The sequence below is a fragment of the Pyrus communis genome, chromosome 2 (genome assembly GCF_041283825.1).
Source record: "Pyrus communis isolate YQ-2024b chromosome 2, ASM4128382v1, whole genome shotgun sequence".
Classification (NCBI taxonomy): domain Eukaryota; kingdom Viridiplantae; phylum Streptophyta; class Magnoliopsida; order Rosales; family Rosaceae; genus Pyrus; species Pyrus communis.
Genome location: NC_142566.1, coordinates 13,428,445 through 13,439,418, shown reverse-complemented (window position 1 = coordinate 13,439,418; position 10,974 = coordinate 13,428,445). Strand labels below are relative to the sequence as shown.

Sequence of the window (10,974 nt, the reverse complement as noted above, 5' to 3'; positions counted from 1 at the left end):
GCTAACTAAGACGCCTAAATGTGCTCCTATCAGTCATATGCTTAAACAATAAGTCCAAGGAATATGTAATTGGGAGAATGTGATCTAAAGAACTTAGATTCATGAGACCATTTTCATTCGTATACATATCCTAAATATTCCTGATCATAGGATTGCCAATTGGGCATTGACAGTCCGTTAAGATCAGTACGTGCTATGTTTTCTCTTAGAGAGAGTGACTGGTCTCAAGTCATTGGAATGACTAACACCAAGACAAGCATGTAGGTGCTTAATAGAGAATGAGTCCACTGAATGCGATCAACAAGGAGTTCTCACACTTATGTCACATGAAAACTCATGGTTAGGATAATGCAAAGTAGTCTTTTGACTAAGGCATCATAGTTGTCTTATGGTTAGGTCATTGATCTTTGACTATGTCAAAGTCACTCTGTTAAAGGATGTCCACGACATAGTTGGGGTTAAGCAACTTAGCCATGGAGGCAAGTGAATGCATAACAATGGATCTCTAACCTTCAAACCATTTGAGGGAGAATAGTTTATGATATGATTAAGAATCTCTGGTCAGAGTATGAATGAGATTTAGGAATTCGTTCTAAATCACATTCAAGATAATTATATAAGTAAGAGAATCACATTGGATAGAAGACATGAATAAATTATCAAATCAAACAATGTGGTCAAGAGTATCGTATTAGAGAAAGACTGTATTGCATTGTAATCCCAAATTGAATAGGTTCTCCGCCTCTACTGATTAGTTTAGGTAGCCATGACATACTGCTAGATGTCACTCATGGTTTGTGGAAGCTCTAAAGGTGTATAATCACTAAAAGGAGAATTGACAAGTAAGTTTCAATTCACAATTGATTTGAAGAGTTCTAATCGCCCACTGCCTCACAAAAAGGAACCTAATGGATCATACACCATGTGTAAAGTAGAGATTGAGGAAACAACGGAAATGAGTAAGGATAATTAAATGGTTTAATTATATATGGCTAGGATTAATTAATATGTTAATTAATCAAATGAATAAGTTCGTTTTAGTCTTCGGGTTAGTTTTGGGCCTCAAGGCCCTATGGGCTTGGAATCAAGTCCAATAACTCAAGTTGTATGATTATGAGTCGATATTTTACTATATATTTTACCCTATTCTTAGTATTAATTTATTGGTTATTTTGGTAGAATTTTGATACTTTGTAATGTATTTTTAATGTAGGACATTCGAATTCCTCTGGAGCAAAAAGTGATCAAACAGATGAATTTTGGAGTGATTCTAATTGGAGGATGTTCATGAGTCTTTCAAGATGATTGTATCAAAATTCCAGATTTTTCTACCACGTCGTTTGACCGTGGTGATGAAATAAAGGCCCAGCGCGTAGCTTTCCCAGACTGACGTTTCAGTATTTTTGAGGTCAAGATGGTATATTTTTAGGAAGATTCCTTCTGAGGATTTGTAGGGAACGTCTTCAGATTTAAAAAAAGAGCTTTTGGGACCAAATCGGAGTTGATTTGGTCAGTCAAAAGTGTGATTTTCTGAGAACTCCGAATTCTAGTTCAAATAGGAAACCTTTTATTTTCTGTTTTATCATTTAATTATGTTTCCTAGTTTTATTCTAAGACATTTTCAAGGTAGGATTTTATTTTCTAGTAGTATAAATAAGGCTTGGTAGGCATTAGGGTTTGCTACGCAACAAAGGGGGGAGAATGCAATACTTTGGCTTTAGAGAGCCTTGACGATTCAAGTTTATTTTCAAGGTGTTTTCTAGCCATGTTTTTAATAATATTTTGTTTTATGGTTGTTAGTAACTAGTTTCGTTTGCTAGGGTGAGGCAAGGCCACGAGCCTTAGCAAGAATATGTAGTTTCTTTTCAATTTGCTTATGATATTATACATGCGTACTTTGAATTATTAATCACTGTGCTTTAAACTATCTAATTGTCTTGATGATTGACCACTATTAGGATGTTTAGAAAAGTAATTTGATGGAATTTTGGCAGAGGGTTGTCCTTGAAATTGATGCTGGCTTCTTGTGGTTAATATGTGTAACTTCTTAGGATGGATCACACATCCTAAGGGTTATATGGTTTTTGAAAATGTTTTCATAAAACTTAATGAGTCTTGCATATTCACATTCGATCTGGACGTCATAGACGGGTTGCATGTTAGATATACGTTCTATGTTGGAGGTTCCAATTAGGGCATACTTTAGGAAAACCTAACCTTCGAAATATGAATGTCTAATTCATAAGTAATTGAAAGAACTATTTAGGATTGTTAAGGTGAAGGCGGAACCCTAGTGCTCAAATTGATATTCAAAACTATTTTCTTTTGTTTTCTTTACTTTCCCAATTTATTTAATTGTTTTCTTTTTAAATTAAATTCGTTTTTAATATTTTAGGTCATACAATTAGCTTTTTCCAAATTTTGTTTTCAAATAGTTAATTAAGATTTGGTATTTACATAAATTATTCATTCAATCCTTGCGGAAAATGACCTTGCTTGAGTCGCTATACTACGACAACCTAGTACTCTTGTAAATATTTTTAAGTGTTTTTATCCCTACTTTTGCAGGTGGTAAAATCCCTATCAAGAAATTGGCACCGTCGCCGGGGATTGTTTTAAATAATTTGTGTTTATCATATTCTTAGTTAATTATTTTTGTATATAACTTTTTATTTACTTGATTTTATTTTTTTTAAGTTACAACTTGATTTTGAGAGCAGTACACTAATGGAATTTGTTCCTCCTCCTGGATTTAATATACAACCAGGAAGACTGGCCTTATGGGTTAACTCTGCAGAATGGGGTTTTTATGGATTTAAACCTACAATTTGTGCACTTTGCTATTTGAAGACCCAAAATATTTTACAATGTCCTTAGAAGCAATATTTTCCAGATTTTATCCAAGAGCACATCAATATGAGAAACAACTCGGAAAGAAATAATCCATATTCAAAGTTCTACACCCCAAGTTTGTAAAAGCATCTTAAGCACTATTTTGAGGAGCCTTAGGTGGAGGACAAACTATCTAAATTGTTGGAATCAACTGAATTGTACATAGAAATAACCAATCAAGGATTTCAAATTCAAGCAGTAAACCGTGGGAGAAGCTATGATGATCAAGAGGTTGATGCAGGAATCGATGAGCCATCTGCCTGTTATTCACGCCCAAAGGAGGAAACAACCCCTGATGACCTTGAAATTTCCATAGAATCAGCTCCTACAAAAGTTTGTGTGCCACTCATACACTATCCCGAGATTGTAAGGCAACCCACTAAGCTACATCAATGTATTGAAACTGACGAGTTGAACAGGGCAGTTCACAACAAATCAGATTCTGGAAAATCACATGGTCGACACTTGGAGACTGTAACCTTGGAACACGACAAGCAGCTACTGATAAAAATGTTTTAGCTGCTTTCACAGACACTGCGTCTGCACAGCCCATTAAACCCAAGGAAATTCATGAAAAATCCTACAAGCAGGCTAAATTCTACATAGGAATGAAGAAAAAACTCAACGGCAGCCAAACTCTTTGTCAAGAAATTCGGCCAGTGCAGAAATTGTGGGTGTTAAATACAAGATCTAAGTCAGCTCATTGGAGACACAAGCCTCACTGGAAAGGGTCCTATTTGATTACAAAGATTCATTCACATAGAAGGCCAAGTATGAAGGATTCAACCACTCACCTGAAACACATAATTGACAAACATCATCTCATTCTGTACCTATTGTTGCTGTATGATGCTATCAAGGATTGCTTGACTCTACAAGAACAAGCGATGTGATCACCAGTTTCTTTCAAATCCGTCTAGTGGACATTAACTAAAGCGCTTATTGGCAGGCAATCCAATTTTTCTAAACTCTTTTCTTTTTATTTTCGTTGTTCATTTTATTTTCTTCCTTCTAGTCTTTATCACCAAAAAAACAAAAAGAAAAATAAAAAACTTGAAAACACAAAAACAGCAATTGTTTTTAGTTAATTAGTATTTTATTTAGGGATTTCTTCTAATTAGATTTTTAATTTGTGTTTTTGCAGGTTGCATTTGGACTCGAAGGGCCCTAAATATCCATTAAGCGCGCAAAATTCAACTGAATCATGCTTTCAGCATCATTCATTCATCCACATTCATCAGACCTCAACGGATGAAAATCAGTTCTGAAATACCCACAATGGGGGTTTACTGTGCTACTCTCTGCCTTGATTGGAAACTTTCGCTCACTCTGTCACTTACAAATTCCATTACATACAAGTTTGGGGGTGGACCAAGTAACACAAAAGGAGAGCACAACTGTTCATGCAAACCAAGGATCCAGTTGGTGCATTGTTTAGCTCAATATTCATCATATTATTCAGGGCAGCATGCATAGAAAAAAAAAATTGGAGACTTTCAGACCTATGGATGTGAGACAGAAGCCACACACTGACCAAACCACATGAACAAAATGGCCACAAAGACACATATTCACATAATCTATTCATCCAAATCGCAGTTGAAAATTTATACCTTTCGTTCAACCTTAAGATCTACGATTTGGGTTGTTTCCTGCGGTGGATTTGAAAGTCCTGCACAAGATACACATGCATGAGAAGGAGAGTGAGCATTTTTATCTGCCATGGAGGACAAAGATCCCAGTGCTGGCTGCGCAATGTGATGGATCTAGGGTTGCGGGTATGGCTTTAGAGTTCCCGGTTTTCATTTCTCAAACTCGAAGTTTGGGGGTGGTAGGTTGTAGTTCGAACATCAGTCACGATTTTGGACAAAATGGCTATGGTGGCATGGCTATAGAGATGGATGAAGGTTAGAGATAAAGAGCTGTTGGCTCTGGGCTCGAGATAGCTCTCAGTAAAGAAAAATGATGGCAATAAGGTGTGTTTTAATTTGTATAGTGGAGCTTTAGGGTTTCAGTCACCCATGTGTATTGCATGTGTTCGAGCCGTGTAACTTCTGTTTGTGGTGTCTGCCATCACGTGGGCTGGTTAAGTGGATGGATTTTTTCAGAGCCCAGTCTTCTGGTTTCCGTGGCTACCACTCTTGCACTGTGTTTCTTTGCATCCTGCCCCATGTCCAATGCCAAGTCCACATTTTCAAACCAGGTGCATTCTTTTCTTTTCTTTATCTATTTATTTTGTCCCTTTTCATTTCGTTTTTGTTGTTATTTTCCTTTACTATCTTTTAATTATTGTTAGGTTTAGTTAGGTTTCGTTTTAATATTTATTTTTCTTTTCTTTTCTTTTATTTTCCACACCTTGAGGACAATGTATGATTTAAGTTTGGGGTTGGGAAATAAGAATTTTTAGATTTTTAATTTTTGAGTCAAAGTTTAAAAAATTTCAAATTTTAAGTTAATTCATAGATTAATTTAAACGTTAGAACAAATGGACATGGTGAATGCTAATCCCATAATAGAGTCTTTTCTATTTTTTGTTGCTTAGACACTAATTCATAAGTTATACTTTGAAAATTTACTCATTCACATCAACATGGTTTGTGGGGAGTGAGATTGAAACACTTACTTTAGTCTAAGTTTTCACATCAACATGGTTTGTGGGGAGTGAGATTGAAACACTTACTTTAGTCTAAGTTTAATTTAATTTTTGTTTTAAAGTAAAGTTTAGTATGTGTTATAAATAAAGTAATAATTGTTCCACCCGAGGCTTTGCTTAGTAACCGGGCCAGTCCTGCCTGATCAACAGTGATTCTTGTGTCAAACGGTAGAGTCTTGGCATGGGGCGGGGTGGTTAGTTGGTTTCGTAGCCTTTTCAGCTCAAGTTAATAAGTCCTTAGGGGTGTTCTACACCTAGTGCCCTAAAGCCATTGTGGTTTGGGAGTCATTGACCTAAAGCTCGCTACATGGGTTGGATCGAAAGCTTAAGTGAACTGACATTGCACGACCACTACTGTTACAGAAAAAAAAAAAAAAAAAAAGAAGAAAAAATAGAAAAGAGAATTTTATTTTTTATTTTTTATTATATAAAGTTAATATGAGTGAAATAAAGAAGGACGAGAGGTAAGGGTTTTAGTTGAGTCTCCTTAGCCATGTCGGTTCACTTTACACCAAAGGAAGTTCATGAATTCTTTTATAATTGATTCTAAATAGCTTAGACTCTGTGGTGGGATTCGTTGGAACTTTTGGAAAGATGTTTTAATTTTTAATGTTTTCTATGGATTGCAACTTGAAGATGAAAATTTTGTCTAGTTGAGTTTTAATAAAGTTTTTAAGTTTGCTAGTTTTTATCTTTGTTTTTTAGTTTTGCTTTGCTTGAGGACAAGCAAAAAGCTAAGTTTGGGGGTATTTTGATGAGTCGATATTTTACGATATATTTTACCCTATTCTTGGTATTAATTTATGGGTTATTTTGGTAGAATTTTGATACTTTGCAATGTATTTTCAATGTAGGACATTCAAATTCCTCTGGAGCAAAAAGTGATCAAACGGATGAATTTTGGAGTGATTCTAATTGGAGGATGTTCATGAATCTTTCAAGATGATTGTATCAAAATTCCAGATTTTTCTACTAAGTCGTTTGACTGTGGCGATGAAATAAAGACCCAGCGCGCAGCTTTCCCAGATTGACGTTTTTGGACGTTTTGAGTATTTTGGAGGTCAAGATGGCTTATTTTGAGGAAGACTCCTTCTGCGGATTTGTAGGGGACATCTTCAGCTTTAAAAGGAGACCTTTAGGGATCATATCAGAGTTTATTTGGTCAGTCAAAAGTGTGATTTTCTGAGAACTCCGAATTCTAGTTCAAATAGGAAACCTTTTATATTCTGTTTTATCATTTAATTATGTTTCCTAGTTTTATTCTAAGACCTTTCGATGTAGGGTTTTATTTTCTAGTAGTATAAATAAGGCTTGTTAGCCATTAGGGTTTGCTACGCAACAAAGGGGGGAGAACGCAATACTTTGGCTTTAGAGAGCCTTGATGATTCAAGCTTATTTTCAAGGTGTTTTCTATCCATGTTTTTAATAATATTTTGTTTTATGGTTGTTAGTAACTAGTTTCGTTTGCTAAGGTGAGGCCATGAGCCTTAGCAAGAATATGTAGTTTCTTTTCAATTTGCTTATGATATTATACATGCGTACTTTGAATTATTAATCACTATGCTTTAAACTATCTAATTGTCTTGATGATTGGCCACTATTAGGATGTTTAAAAAAGTAATTTGATGCAATTTTGGGGGTGGGCTGTCCTTGAAATTTGCGCTGGCTTCTTGTGGTTAATATGTGTAACTTCGTAGGATGGATGACACATCTTAAGGGTTATATGGTTTTTCAGAAGGTTTTCATAAAACTTAATGAGTCTTGCATGTTCACATTCGATCTGGACGTCACGGGCGGGTTGCATGTTAGATATACATTCTATGTTGGAGGTTCCAAGTAGGGCATACTTTAGGAAAACCTAACCTTCGAAATATGAGTGTGTAATTCATAAGTAATTGAAAGAACTATTTAGGATTGTTAAGGTGACGGCGGAACCCTAGTACTCAAATTGATATTCAAAACTATTTTCTTTTGTTTTCTTTACTTTCCCAATTTATTTAATTGGTTTTTTTTTAAATTAAATTTATTTTTAAGATTTTAGGTCATACAATCAGCATTTTCCAGATTTTGTTTTCAAATAGTTAATTAAGATTTGGTATTTACATAAATTATTCATTCAATTCCTGTGGAAAACGACCTTACTTGAGCTGTTATACTATGACAACCTTGTACTCTTGCAAGTATTTTTATCCCTACCTTTGCAGGTGGTAAAATCCCTATCATATGACAACTTGAAAACACAAGGGGCATGAAAGCCCAATGAACCCACATGGCTGGCCATAGAGAGTGTGAGGGAGAGTTGGTTTTAATTTCAATTATGCCACTTAATGTAAGTGGCTATAGAAAGGAAATTATAACCCATTCCCTCATTAAGGGTTTTCTACAGAGAAAAGAGGAAAACACAAAAAGCTCTCTCTTCTCTTAGGAGGCCGGCCACCCTAGGAAGAATGGACTCGCATCCATTTCTTCCTAGGTCACTCATCTCTTCCTCAATGCTCTCCTTGGTGTGAAAGCTTAGGGGTTCCCTTTCTTGGGAACTTGGAGAATCCATTCCTTCATCCATATCCAAGAAGTCATGAAGCCAAGAAGCAAAGTTCCTCCATCCACGTCCATGGAGCCAAGGAGTAAGGAGACTAAGGAAAGAAGACCCTCACATGGGTGAATATCCTTTGCTAAGTAAAGAGGTGCTTCAAGGGTATAAAAGTTTCTCAACTCTTTTCTTTAAGATTTTAGTTGAGTCTTGGTTCACCACAACTACTAGGTCTTGAATTTCATGGGTAAAATTTTGTTTTTGAGTGCATACAAGCATGATTCCACCTTTAATTGTTAATTACATGCATAGATGTTGCTCAAATGAACATGTTTTCACAATTTTTTCACTTCAGGCCCATAGTCCAATTACATGGGCTCGAGCCTAATAGTTCAGACTTCATGCCCCAGCGGTTACCAGCCTTGGCCCAAGCCAAATGATCCCTAGCCCATGCCCACTGAATCCAAGTCGAGCCCCAGCTCGTCTTCGCAGCCCACATCGCTGCACCCAGACCTCAGCCCGCACCAAGCTGTTGCCACACCAAGCTGACAGCAGCCACCCACGGCTTCTCTAGCCATTTTTTCACACATCCTCAACCTCTGTCAAGTGAAATTTCAAGCCCTGCAGCTCCAAAAAATTACGAAGACAAGGAAAAATTAATTTTTTCTTACCTTGGTGCGGCGTGAAGATGAAGAAAGCAACGAAAAACGGTCATTTGCACGGGCAAGTGTAGAAGATTGCTAGGGGAGGGGGAACAAATATCCTCTAACTTTTTCTCTCTTGTAGGGTAAAATAAATTGCTCTATGAAGTTGATTTAATCATCTACTTAAGGTAGACTTTAATAGATTTTAGAAGTGATTTATTTCCCTTTCCTAGAAGGATCTAATTTCCAATTAATGTGGGAATCTACCTCAAAATAGGAAACAATCTTATGTTTCCTAAAGCAAGGGAATATCTCTACACTTGCTGGCCTTTCCTGCGAGTAGCCCAACAGGTGTGGGGGCATTTGTGGAGTCAAAAATAATCAAGAAAATTATGGAGGCGACACGTAGACTTTTGGGTGAAAAGGACAAAATTACCCTCGAGGCACATCGGGATTCCCACGGGCATGCAATGGACAATAATGGCTCAATCAAGGAAAAGTCAAAGGTGATCAAAATGATATTTATTCAAATCTCTCTCATCACTCAAATATGGTCGGACCCTATTTCTCCAAATAGGGCCGGCCACACCCCTATAAATAGCCTCATTTCTCCACTAAAATCCTAAGTTCATTCTCTCCCAAAAATTTCCAAACACTTTTTCTCTCAAATTCTAACTTTGGCATTGGAGATTCTTAGGCTAAAGCCCCCTCATTCATCGTGGATGCGTGAGACTTTTGGCCTTAATCTTAGGTGTTATTATTTTGCAGGTGCATTTTCATTAAAGGAGAAAATGGTGGAAATTTTCATCCACAGTTTTGTTCTAGTTTATAGCTATTAGTCCACATGTTATTATAGGATTTATTTTAAATTATGTTATTAATAAATAAATAATACGTTATAATTCAGGTTATAACAGTGGTGTTACACCACCTTAAAAATTTTCTGAAAAATATGTTTTATTTTTTGTTCGATCAGAAACCCTTACTGCAATCAACAAAATCATTTTCAAGGACAAACTGGGACAAGTAAAGGAAAAATGACTAGTCAATTAATCATGGTCTTTGTAAACCACACAAATGTCCTGGTGTAAGTCTAAAGCGTTTAGTTATGTTCACTTGACTGATTCGAATAGCAGCATATACTAAACCACTAGAAGTGCAACTTATATATAATGGATTAATTGTTATTGTGATGGTCTCAGTACAATACTATTATGTTGTATAAAAGAAAACTTATACATGAAAATATTATTGAATATACAAAACTTATACACGAAAATATTATTGAACCGGAATACCATGTGATGGAAAAACCCGTCTCACGTAAGTCCTTCTCGACTATCAGACATACTTCACAAAATGTGTCTAATGCTAGTAATTAGTAATAAGTTATTTGTATCAAGTTTCATTATATTTGTTGCTTAAAATTATTTGGACTCCTTGCTTGCCTAGTTAGGGTGGTTGTATTGTCATTTTGATTAAAATAGTAACTATTTTTCTTTGGATGGGAACCTCTCCGGATGATGACTTATGATCACATGATAATTGAAGAATGGAGGGGATAAACTGATTTCTAGGACCCTCACAAAGAGGATTTGAGAATAGAATCCTGTCCCATTTTTCATTTAGTCAATAGTTCTTAATAATTAAAAAAAAAAAAAAAAAGATAAACAACAGGATATTAGCAAGTAGAAGAAGATATCTTCTACATCAGACAAAACAACAGGACGAATATAGTCCACGTGGGAGGTGGATTGTTTGCCCTCCCATTTCCATACTCTCCCCATGCCCTCCTGTGATGTGTGATCACGGTTAAGCCACGTCAACATTTTATATTAATTTTTTATAGAAATAATAAAATAAAAAGTAATAGGAATATAAAATGTTGATGTGACTTAACTGTGACCACACAAACAAGAAGACATGATGAGAGTATGGAAATGGAAGGGCAGCCAATCCACCTCCGTCCACGTGAGCAGTTTCAGAAGAGTTTACAACCATGCACCGCCAATTTGGCCAAGTTATGGGCAACCAAAGTTAAATTGATGTGTTGACTTTGTAGGCTAAGTTATGCCCAACCTTGTATTGATTAGTTTACTTATTTCCACTTTACAGGATTAAATATAAACCATATGGTCTAAAATATTGCTAGAGTAGTCCAGCATTCATTAATTATTATTATTATTTTTAAAAAATGAGATCATCTGGTAGCTTTACTACGACAATCTACCTTTTCAAAGGTCGAAAAGATTTAA

The 10,974-nt window shown here is 35.8% G+C and overlaps 1 long non-coding RNA gene across 1 annotated transcript; it reads right to left on the bottom strand.

Annotated features, from left to right (window-relative positions):
- Positions 1-2,860: 2,860 nt before the first annotated feature.
- Positions 2,861-4,922, bottom strand: LOC148698592 (uncharacterized). Its single transcript, XR_015955692.1, has 2 exons — positions 4,506-4,922; positions 2,861-3,217 (listed from the first exon to the last, which is right to left on the bottom strand). It is a non-coding gene; the product is annotated as an uncharacterized LOC148698592 (long non-coding RNA).
- Positions 4,923-10,974: the final 6,052 nt, after the last annotated feature.